The sequence below is a fragment of the Micropterus salmoides genome, unplaced genomic scaffold (genome assembly GCF_014851395.1).
Source record: "Micropterus salmoides isolate LMB-PRFRI ecotype aquatic unplaced genomic scaffold, ASM1485139v1 Ms_hic_scaffold_3, whole genome shotgun sequence".
Taxonomy (NCBI): Eukaryota; Metazoa; Chordata; class Actinopteri; order Centrarchiformes; family Centrarchidae; genus Micropterus; species Micropterus salmoides.
Window position 1 is genome coordinate 36828835 of NW_024042261.1, and position 9908 is coordinate 36838742.

The 9908-nt window shown below is 40.1% G+C and overlaps 1 long non-coding RNA gene across 1 annotated transcript; it reads right to left on the reverse strand.

Moving 5' to 3' along the window:
* Window positions 1-887: 887 nt before the first annotated feature.
* Window positions 888-5485, reverse strand: LOC119882327. The gene is made up of 3 exons (XR_005440494.1): window positions 5405-5485; window positions 2732-2851; window positions 888-2356 (listed from the first exon to the last, which is right to left on the reverse strand). It is a non-coding gene; the product is annotated as an uncharacterized LOC119882327 (long non-coding RNA).
* Window positions 5486-9908: the final 4423 nt, after the last annotated feature.

The following is a 9908-nucleotide window of genomic DNA, read 5'->3' on the forward strand; positions in this document are numbered from 1 at the left end:
AACTAATGACTTCATTCATTCTAATAAATCAGTAAGGCTTCACAGATCACCTGTAAGCCAGGTTGTGTAAAATCCTCCTCCAGCATGACCCTTGATTTGCCGTTTTAGCTCTCCCGACCCGGTGATAATTACATCAGATGTTGCTGGGAAGTGTGTTTTACTGCTTCCACCGACTGACCAATGATGAATGATCACCTGACACCTCATTATGACACTCACCGAATGATTGTAAACGTGTGTGTGTGTGTCAGATCCATTACTGCGAGGTTCCACGTCCCTGTGGAAATCACTGCAAACTCCTACCCATATATACAGTAGACAGAACTGAAGTTTAAATCCTCTTCTTCTGACACGCACACACACAGTCTTGAGGCTGCAGCCAATGTTTCACCCTAGAGAAATGCCTGCCTGCAGTGGAAACTCATTGAAATCCTTTTACAAATTTTTATTACTTTCCTGAATTTACAACACAAAAGTGTAGCAATATTAATATCACTGATCACATTTTACTGTAGCACACAAAAGACGCAAGCAAACCCTTTAACTCCTCATGATCCACTGCAGACATCCTCAAATGAAGACTTGCTCTTTGTTCTTTGGTGCTTAAGAACAGTTTACAACAACTTTTCACTGTCATCTTTAAGTGACTACTGAAAACTCATTCAGCTGCTTTCATGTACATTCTTGTTTAGCCTTTTAAGTTCCTTTCGTAATTTTTTTTCATATTTTCAATGGGCCCATTACCTCATGTTTTGTTGTGTCATTTTAGTTTTCAGTTTCTGCACTGCATTGGAAATGTGCTGTATAAATAGTTTGTTGCTTTCTTTAGATCAACAATTAGTTAATGACAGAATAAGCACAGTCTTAAAGAAAATTGCAACACCCCGCAGATGTCCCAGACTGTTTATTTAAAGGCTGTGAGGCGTCGTATCTGGTGAGGGGCAACAATGGTCTGATATATCGGTTTATCAACCTCATTACCATGAACACAGGACACAAATAAGAGAGCAACTACCATCTCTCATTCATGGCTTAATTAATTATTCTGAACTAATTCTCATATTAGTCTAGTGTCCACACTCTGTTCTGTTTGCTCTCTCTCTCCATTTAGTCATCACTTTGTATATTAATCATTCCCTTGCTATTCCAGCCCTACACTCACTTTTATCTCCAACTGTGAGGCTATATGCTAACTTATGTGTCTTAATCCAGCTTTTCCTCCTGCCTGTCCAGTCTTTTCTTCTTTTACAAAAAGGATCCAATTGCAGACCTCATTGCTGGGATCCCTCCACGCTCGCTCTTGGCTTGCACCCTGGGGTCCGCAGGAGTGAGGTGAGTCTGAAGCGATGAGTTCAATCAGGAAAGACGACTGCCTTCATGCTTATCTTTTTATTAATTACTCTCTGTCTCTCTCTGTTCCAGCGCCTAATTCAATCAGATGACTCAGTTAAACTAATCAGATATTGCCGCAACCTCTGTGAGCCAATCGTCTCAGTGGAGTGCCCCTGTAACTATTGTTATTTCTGTAAGCTGGATCACAGCAGCATCCATCTGCCAATTTCTCTGTCGCCATTCTTAATTCCAAGAGAGGTTAATGTTTTCAGCTTTATTCCAGAGGGTTTAGATTTATTATAATCGATGGTTCACGGTTTCATAGCCCCGTACTAACTTTAAAGGGATAGTAATTGATTGTAATACACTTAGAATACACACTTGCACAATCCACTTTATAAAATTCAGAATTTCCTGACGGTTTGCTAGCTCTCCGTTTTGTGTGTGTTCTGAAAATAAACTCCAGTTTCCCTACACAGCCCAGGCTTTGGAAAACAGAGAAGGGCCTTCCCCACAACACTGTTTCAGCCAATCAGCAACAGGCGGCGTAAGTGGTTGTGCACAAGAGTGGTGGCAGAGAGAGTTCCTAAAGAGAGGGTTTTATCTGCTTTGCATTGGAGTTTAAATTTGACCAATCCTTCTGCAGAATCACTTACTCTCCCTTTAATGCCACCTTGACCAACAGGCTCACCTGCACTTTACCTAACATCACCCGTGTTTAGGGTCATTTGTCTAAGTATTTTATTCAGACCTTACACACAAGAAACCAAATTTAGGCTTTTAGTTTTGGCCCTTGGCTGTTACCTGACAAACAACTTTTCAATAACACTACTTAAAGTAATTTGTGGAAATAACTGAATGTTGTTAAATCCTGTTTAGTTCATTCCTTGGGGGGAAAAGCCCCCCGACTCCTGTCCGCAGGAGTGAGCTCTGCAGTTGGACCCTCATGTCTATTCTTCCACTTCTAATGGTTTTTATTTCTCCCTCAGCATCTCTCCATTCCACCTGCCCGCAGACTGTCCAGCTGTTAACGGTGGGAGGAAGAGACAGAGAGAAGATAAGGTGAGAGGGTTTGCAGCGAGATAGATTAGTGACAATCAATTAACTGTGGATAAAATGTAGAGAGTGGGAAGAGGACAGAAAGATTCAAAAAGAGATTGACAAGCAGGAGAAAATTAGGTGGAAGGAGGGGGTATAGGCAAAAAAGGAAGAGAGAAAGATGGAAATGAACACAGTTCAGAGATGGCACGATATAAATAGAGCAATAAGAAGAGAGAACATTGTTCACACTTCAGAGCTATAAAAAGTCCTCTTCACCCAAGAAAAGTGTATTCCCTTGCATCTAGATCATCATGGAGTGAGCAGTTTGTTGTGTTGGAGTAACGTTAGGAAATAAAACCTTAGTAGCAGTTCCTCTACATACACGACATCTCCTCTCCCTCATTTCCAGCATCGTCCTCCTTCCACCTTCCTGCAACAACCCACCTCTCACGAGATTTCAGAGCATGACTTCAGATTCCTATTAAAAACAAAGGCTGTCAGCAGTAGGGATCATTTCCGTCAGTCAGACACCTGGTATGACAGTCTGAGCCTGTTGGTGGCAAAAACAAGCATTTTTGTGGAAGTATTTTCGATGGGGGAAATTGCCCCGAAGGAGTAGGTTGTAGCCACTGCAGCCTGTTCACAGCTGCTGGCTGAAGCCATTTACTCCACAGGTTCCAAAACATTTTGTACTTTTTGGTCATTTTAACACAAAAATATGTGGAAATACATTTTAAAATACCAAAATTATTCTTTGAAGTGACTTTCCTGAAGCACCTTTGTAGTTTGGATTTAAAGCCCCAACAGAGTCAAAATGTCTAATGTCAACCGGGAGGGTTTCCAAAGGAAGAATGAAAATCCAAAAATGAAATGTATCCAAACCTCTCCAAACAACAATATGATGCAGTTTTCCTTTTTTTAGGATATGACTTTGTTCCTTTGGGTGAATTTAGCTACTTTCTGCAGGTCATGCCACTCCTGACGATCTGACATGCTTACATCTGTTACATTCAATTCAAATTAGCTTTATTGGTATGAATGTGTAACAACAATATTGCCAAAGCATCATACAAACTACATAAGAACAATCAACCCCATACATAATATAAATAAATAAAACAGTAAGTGTTAAAAAGGCCAGCAACACCTTCTACCCCCTATCTTCAAAAGTGGTACTTTCCGCCCCCCTCTTAGAGTGGTATGTTCTGTCTGCCCAGTGCAGTTCACACAATCATTGAGAGATCTGAGAGTTCCAAGCGTGTGTGTGTGTGTTGAAAAAAATATTAAAAATAAAATAAATAAAACAGTAAGCTTGTGTGTTAAAAATATAAATATATTACAAATAAAAAAATAAAACAGTAAGCGTGTGTGTTAAAAATATATATTAAAATTTTTTAAATAAAATAGATAAATGAAACCGTAACGTGTGTGTGTATATTAATACAAAAATTAAATAAATAATTAGTTGATTAAAAAATAATACATTTTAAAAAAGAAATCAGTATTAAATGTAAAAACAAAACAAGTCTCTCCTCTTGTGGTAGCCAGCTCTGTCTGTGTCGACCCTTTGCTATGGCCAGGCTGTGTTCACTCAGTCTGTGTGTTGTTGTTGTCTGTATTTTTCTTAGTGTAGGACATTCTAGTGTACTCAGGTAATTTGCCAGTGTGAATTCTCTTTTTAGGGACAGATAACATTGTAATTTACTTTCCTACTTTACATTCATAGGAAAACACCCATCAGGCCTCTTTTCAGAAGCCTCCACCTGTGGCACTGAACAACACAGCAAATTCAGCTACATTGCAGAACAATAACAAATACAAGAAATTACTCCGGCAACCACCAGTAATATGAAACTAATGAATGTGTCCTTCTAAATACATGTACAAAAAGTTTTGTAAGGGAACACAAACATATATATGAGAATAAGGGAAACAGAGGAGGAGGAAGAGGGTTGAGTGATGTTAAATGTTTAATCCACCCACTACAAAATATCCTGAAACATTTACATCTTTAATTCAAATGAGAATCATTATGCACCTGCTGGTATTAACTGCTGGTTGCCTTTAAAATCACTTCTCACTTCATCTGAACTTAACCTGAACCACAAAGCTGCCAAAGCACTGCATTACACATCCCAGCTTTATTAATTCAGCATGCACTGAAAATCCAGAAGCACTCTGGACAGGATGCTGACATTAACCTTTACCCCAACCATACCTTTGTCTTATTCATGATGTTTTATACAACTAAAAACGTGTGCAAGCCTATACTAGTAAACCAGAGGCATAATTATTGGGACTCGCTGTAAGATTTAGTCCGTATGAAGCCCACAGCTTCAATTTTTCATCATTTTTATTGGGGATTTGTTTTTATACATTTGAGGCAAAAAACACTGAATGTTCCTTTTTAAATCATCAGAGATGCTGTGAGACTGTTCTGGAAATGCATACGATCAAAACATGACCTCCCTTAATCGTATCGCATCAGGCCGTGTAGAGAAGAGGCATTTCACACCATGGAAAAAGCCTTTTCACATAAACTTTTTCCCCCTCCGTGTGCTGACGCAGCAAAATACATCAGAGCTTGAGTGTTTTAAATAACTGCTCCCGTACATTATTGGGTCATCCCAGTGCTGTCTGGCTGAATTCTGGTTCCTCTCTGCTTCTCTGAATCCTGCTGTGGTTTAAAGCCAGATCTCTGAGTGCTTAATGCAGGGGGGGGGGATGTTGTAAACAGTCTGTGATGAGTCTAAAAGCTCCTACGAGGCTTCCTCTTTGCTGAAGTTATCCCTGGATGTCTCTGGACTGTCAGGCTACATTTACATATCTCCTACGCTCTCTGCGCCCACCATCTGACTTTTAAATATTTGGAAAGGTCTTCCAGTTTTCCCTCTCTTTCCTCACTTCCCTCCACTTCTCACACAGTGGTTCAAGGAACACATTGATCATTTCCTTAAGTTTATCGTTTAACTGATATTCTACAACACTAAAAGGGTTATTTTACCTGAATTACAAAAATATGTTTTCTTACCCCTTGTGGAAATTAGTCATGCGGAGAATTAATCCCTAATTCAACCATCAAGGGTTCTCAGTGTGTTCCCGTCAGTTCCAGTAACTGATCACGACACCCACTCGCACACCTGCTACTCATTCCCCAATTACCCTTGTATAAGCTGTGGACCTGCCCATTTCAATCGTCTATCCCAGCCTCTGTTTTCAGCCTGACCTTGTTTTCGACCCCTACCTACCGTTTGACACTACCGCCTGATTGTTTATGCTTCTCTGGGCTCGGTTGCCTGTTGTTGACCTTCGCCTACCTTAACAATCCAGTAAAGTTTATTTTTACTTTCCTTTTTTTCCTTCTTTTTCCAAAGTTGAAGTTTATTGTTGGAGCAGCTGATAGCAGCACATCTCAGGGTCATTTTGAGGATTTGGATGTGAAAAAAAAAAACCTAACCTTTATGTCAATGACTTTTTAATGACCACATTTAATCTACATTTACTGGGGAAATCTGTAGAAACATTGAGTGGTGACGCAGATTAGAAATCAGCCATGTTGGCTACGTGGCTACAGTTATAAGGGTTAATATTTAAGAAATACGAAGTGACTTGATTCCAGTGGGTGAATGACTCTCCGGCAAAATTGGGTCAGTTATCTCTCTTTAAGAATTTGGAATAATTGTCAAATATAATTTAATATCAATATAATGTTAAGTTTAATTTCCCATGATTCTAGTAGGCTAATCTGAGTGAATTTGAGGGTCTTTGAGTAATCTCTAGGACTTTTGTCTAGGTTCTGAATAGGAAGATACTAAAGTTGATCTTAACTACACTTCTATTTTTCCATTCTATATTTATTTTCTTTAATTATAACTATGTAATCTATATTGTCATTTTCATATATTTTGTACTTTTTGTAAATAAATTATTGAAAAATGAATACAGATTGATAATAATTGATCCAGACTAATGATTTTGTGCCTCTTGTTTATTATGAGGGAAATCCGGCCAAGAAAAAGGCCCCACAGAACACAAATGCCTGGTGCTGGGAACAGACTGAACCAGGCAGCAAGTGTGCAGTAAAACCAACACTGTGAGCGAAAAGAGGCTAAAAAGCTGCATGGAGCAGCAGAGTTGGCCATAATTCTGTGAGGTTGTCACTACATGTGATGTGTGAACACACTGCATTCTTAAAACAGGGTTGGAAGGTATTTTTAGTATGAAGTGTGCAACTGGAGCTCAAGTCTGATCTTGTGTGCTGCAAGTATTCACACATGCATTAAAGTGTATTTCCTATTCCAGATGACACATCTAATTGAGATACAATAAAAAATATTAATATCAGGTGTAGTATCTGGCCCAGTGATATTTTTTTATCTAATAGTAATTCGTGATGGTCGTCTCCATAATAATAATAAGAAGAAGAAGAAGAAGAAGAAGAAGAACCCATCAGAGTCTCTTTGCAACGCACTGGGAATCCCTATAGCATCGTAGTTCACCACATTGGGGGAAGCCCTGTAGCGTCAGTTTTTGACAGTAAAGGCAGGTATGTGATATTTAACAGAAAAGGCAGAGTAAGGAGGTGGTTAGGGTGGATGGAGAGCCAGAACCCCGACTGTGAACCAGGAGACCAGGGTTCGTGCCCTGTGTGAAACCCAAACCATGATCTTTTCCTAACCTTAACCAGTAGTCTTGTAACGTTTCACGACTTTAATACCGTGTCGTTTCGAGCGTTGCTAACTTGACCGCAAAGCCTTAAACGTCTAAAAATTACTCAAAAGGAGTACCCAGGGCGTTGCAAAGCGACGCCAAAGGGCCTTGACCAACGTCAATATGTGACAAGTCGGTAGTAAGAATGTGTTGACAGTAACAATATGACTGCTGTGTGCTTTTTGTAATGTTTTGTAGTGTTCAATCTCTTTACACAGAGATTATGTTGATGGATTTTGTTAATAAAGTAGATTTTGTAAAGCCCTAATGAGATTTGCAATCAAATGAGTGCAGGACTTATTTAACAGTCTCCACATTAAAAATTTATCACAGCATCTGAACATCAAACAACCTCTTTGAGCTGGTGTTGGTAATTCTAACCTCCACTCCTCCCCTACCTCCCTCATCTCTCGCTCGGTCTCACCCCCTCCTCTATTCAATCTTGTCATGACCAGTTATTTCCTTCTCAGAAGATGAAAAATAACATCAATATTTTCCAAGGCTGTGATCAAGCAGCGACCTTCTGGAAAAACTCCCATCCCCTTTGTTTTTCTCTTGCTCTTAGGCTAAAGTGTTGGTCCGTTTTCCTGCTCGTTATAAATACATTAACAGGCACCAGGGTCTAAAGAGTTCTCAGCACTCAGATGCTTCTGATGGGTTTCGTCTCCACCTCCGCCAATCTCCACTCATCTGGAGAGTTTGATTACTTGGAGAGAAGAATTAAAGGTGGTATAATGCTCATTTTCAGGTTCAAAATCATACTGCACATTGCTGCAGCTCCTCTTTTCACCCTGTGTTGAACGCTCCGCTCTTGAGCTACAGAGTGATGCATCTTACTTGTACAAAATCTTTGTTGGGAGTTGCACATGCGTAGTTCCCAGGTAAGGACTACTAGCCAATCAGAAGCAGAGAAGGGCGGGTCGTAAGAAACAAGGTAGTGTGATCCAAATCAAAGCCGCTTCAGACTGAGACCGTAACCTAGCAGATGGTATAAGTTACTCTCAAGTCCACAACATCATTGTTCCACATCTTACAATAAACCACTACAAAAATCACCATATTTCAACTCAATTTTACATAAAAATTGGCCAAACAATTTCAATGTTTTCTCAGTAGCTTTCACATCAGGTGTAACATTAGCATTATAGCTATAACTTTAGCTGTGTTAGCCAACATTTACAACAACTCTGCACTTGAACAGACTGTGAAGTTACATTGCCGTGTTTATTTGAAATATAATTCACAACCAATAAAACATACTTACAGGTTGTGATTGTGAATTTCCAGACCCAAACAGAGTCGGAGTTGCATCGTCTTTTAGGACTAAACGTTGAACTGTTGCCGGTGTTCTGACGATCTATGCTGCCTTGCCGAAAAATGCTACCATAGCGCAAATCGATAGACTGGACTCTACTCGGCCCTGCTCCGTTTTCCATTGCAGACAGTACCCAGAGATACGTAGCTTGTCGTATGCGACACACACACCAGCGATCCACACAGCTTTCTCTTTTTTAAGTTAAAGCATTTCAACATTCCTCAGAATGTAAAGACAGATAAGCGGTATGAAAACCTTCCAGCTGTGTTTTCCTCTGCCGTTGTTGCTGCAGCGGTCTGTGTGACGGCGGGAGCAGAGGGCTCTGTGAGCGGGCGGCTGGCCGGCCTCACACGCTCCTCCCGTGGGTTGGCACAGGCTTCCCCCACAGCCACTTGCGGAGCTTCTCAACTCCGAAAATATTCAAGCACATTTTTGTTCCGCCATCACTTCTCGTAAAACTGTACACAGCTGATATCTCACCTCAAAACTTCTCAGAAGTGGCTTGGTTTTTGAGGGCGTGCCCGACCCCGCTAGCCGCTTGACAAGTTTGTTGTTTGACAAGCTGTTTTCAGGCAGTTCAGAGCAGTGTTTTCTGTGGGAGATGGGAACTCCCTTTGGGCTGGACTTTGGGCTTTTTCACTTTGCAAACCTGTTACATGCACAAAAAAGATATAGACAAAAAGCATAATCCCACCTCTTTAAGAACAGCAACACTAGACATCTACAGCCTCATTGGTGGCTCTGTGAGTCCGTAACGTTCATTACACACCAAAACACAAGATTGGTGGAAGGTCATACTTGTGGGAATAATAATGTAAAGTTAGTCATGAAGGTGGCACCAGAGGAAAGGCCATGTTGTTCCTTAAATAAAGAGTCTTTGTACAGATTCTCTGTACAGTAGCCTGTAGCGAAGCAAACGGCAGATCTCTCCAGGTACACGGGGGCTTTTGATTTTTCATTGCTAAATCATGCAATTCTATCAGCATGTGACTGTTGTTGTAGTATTTATATGTATGTTTGAAAAAACAAACATAAATTAGGACTTTAAATTCTGCAAACAAAAGCAACAGCTGCAGCAGCAGAGCTATGATGAGAATCTTAGAGAAGTGGTGTTTCAGCGCAGGTCCTCTGAGATTCATCCAACCTTGTAAAAGGACATGTTACAGTGGGTTGCCAGTTGTTGAAAAGTTTATTTTTTCCACATCCTAACCAGACCCTGTCCTTTAATATTGAATGAGGGGTTTGATTTCAGATATCCCCTACTTTGAGATTCAGATGTCCCTGTAGAAACACGCCAGCACATCTTCTGATGGGATCAGACTAATTGAAATTTGTTTGCTAATCCTAATAAATAAATACATACATACGTGTTTCTTTAGGAGTTTCTCATTTGGTGAGTCTTCTTTATCCAGAACAATACAGCAGGAGAAAATAAACAGATATGAGCAACAGACTGTACTGTAGCTCTGCTTTAGTATTTTTTTTAGTTTTTATCTCATCATCTTCTCTT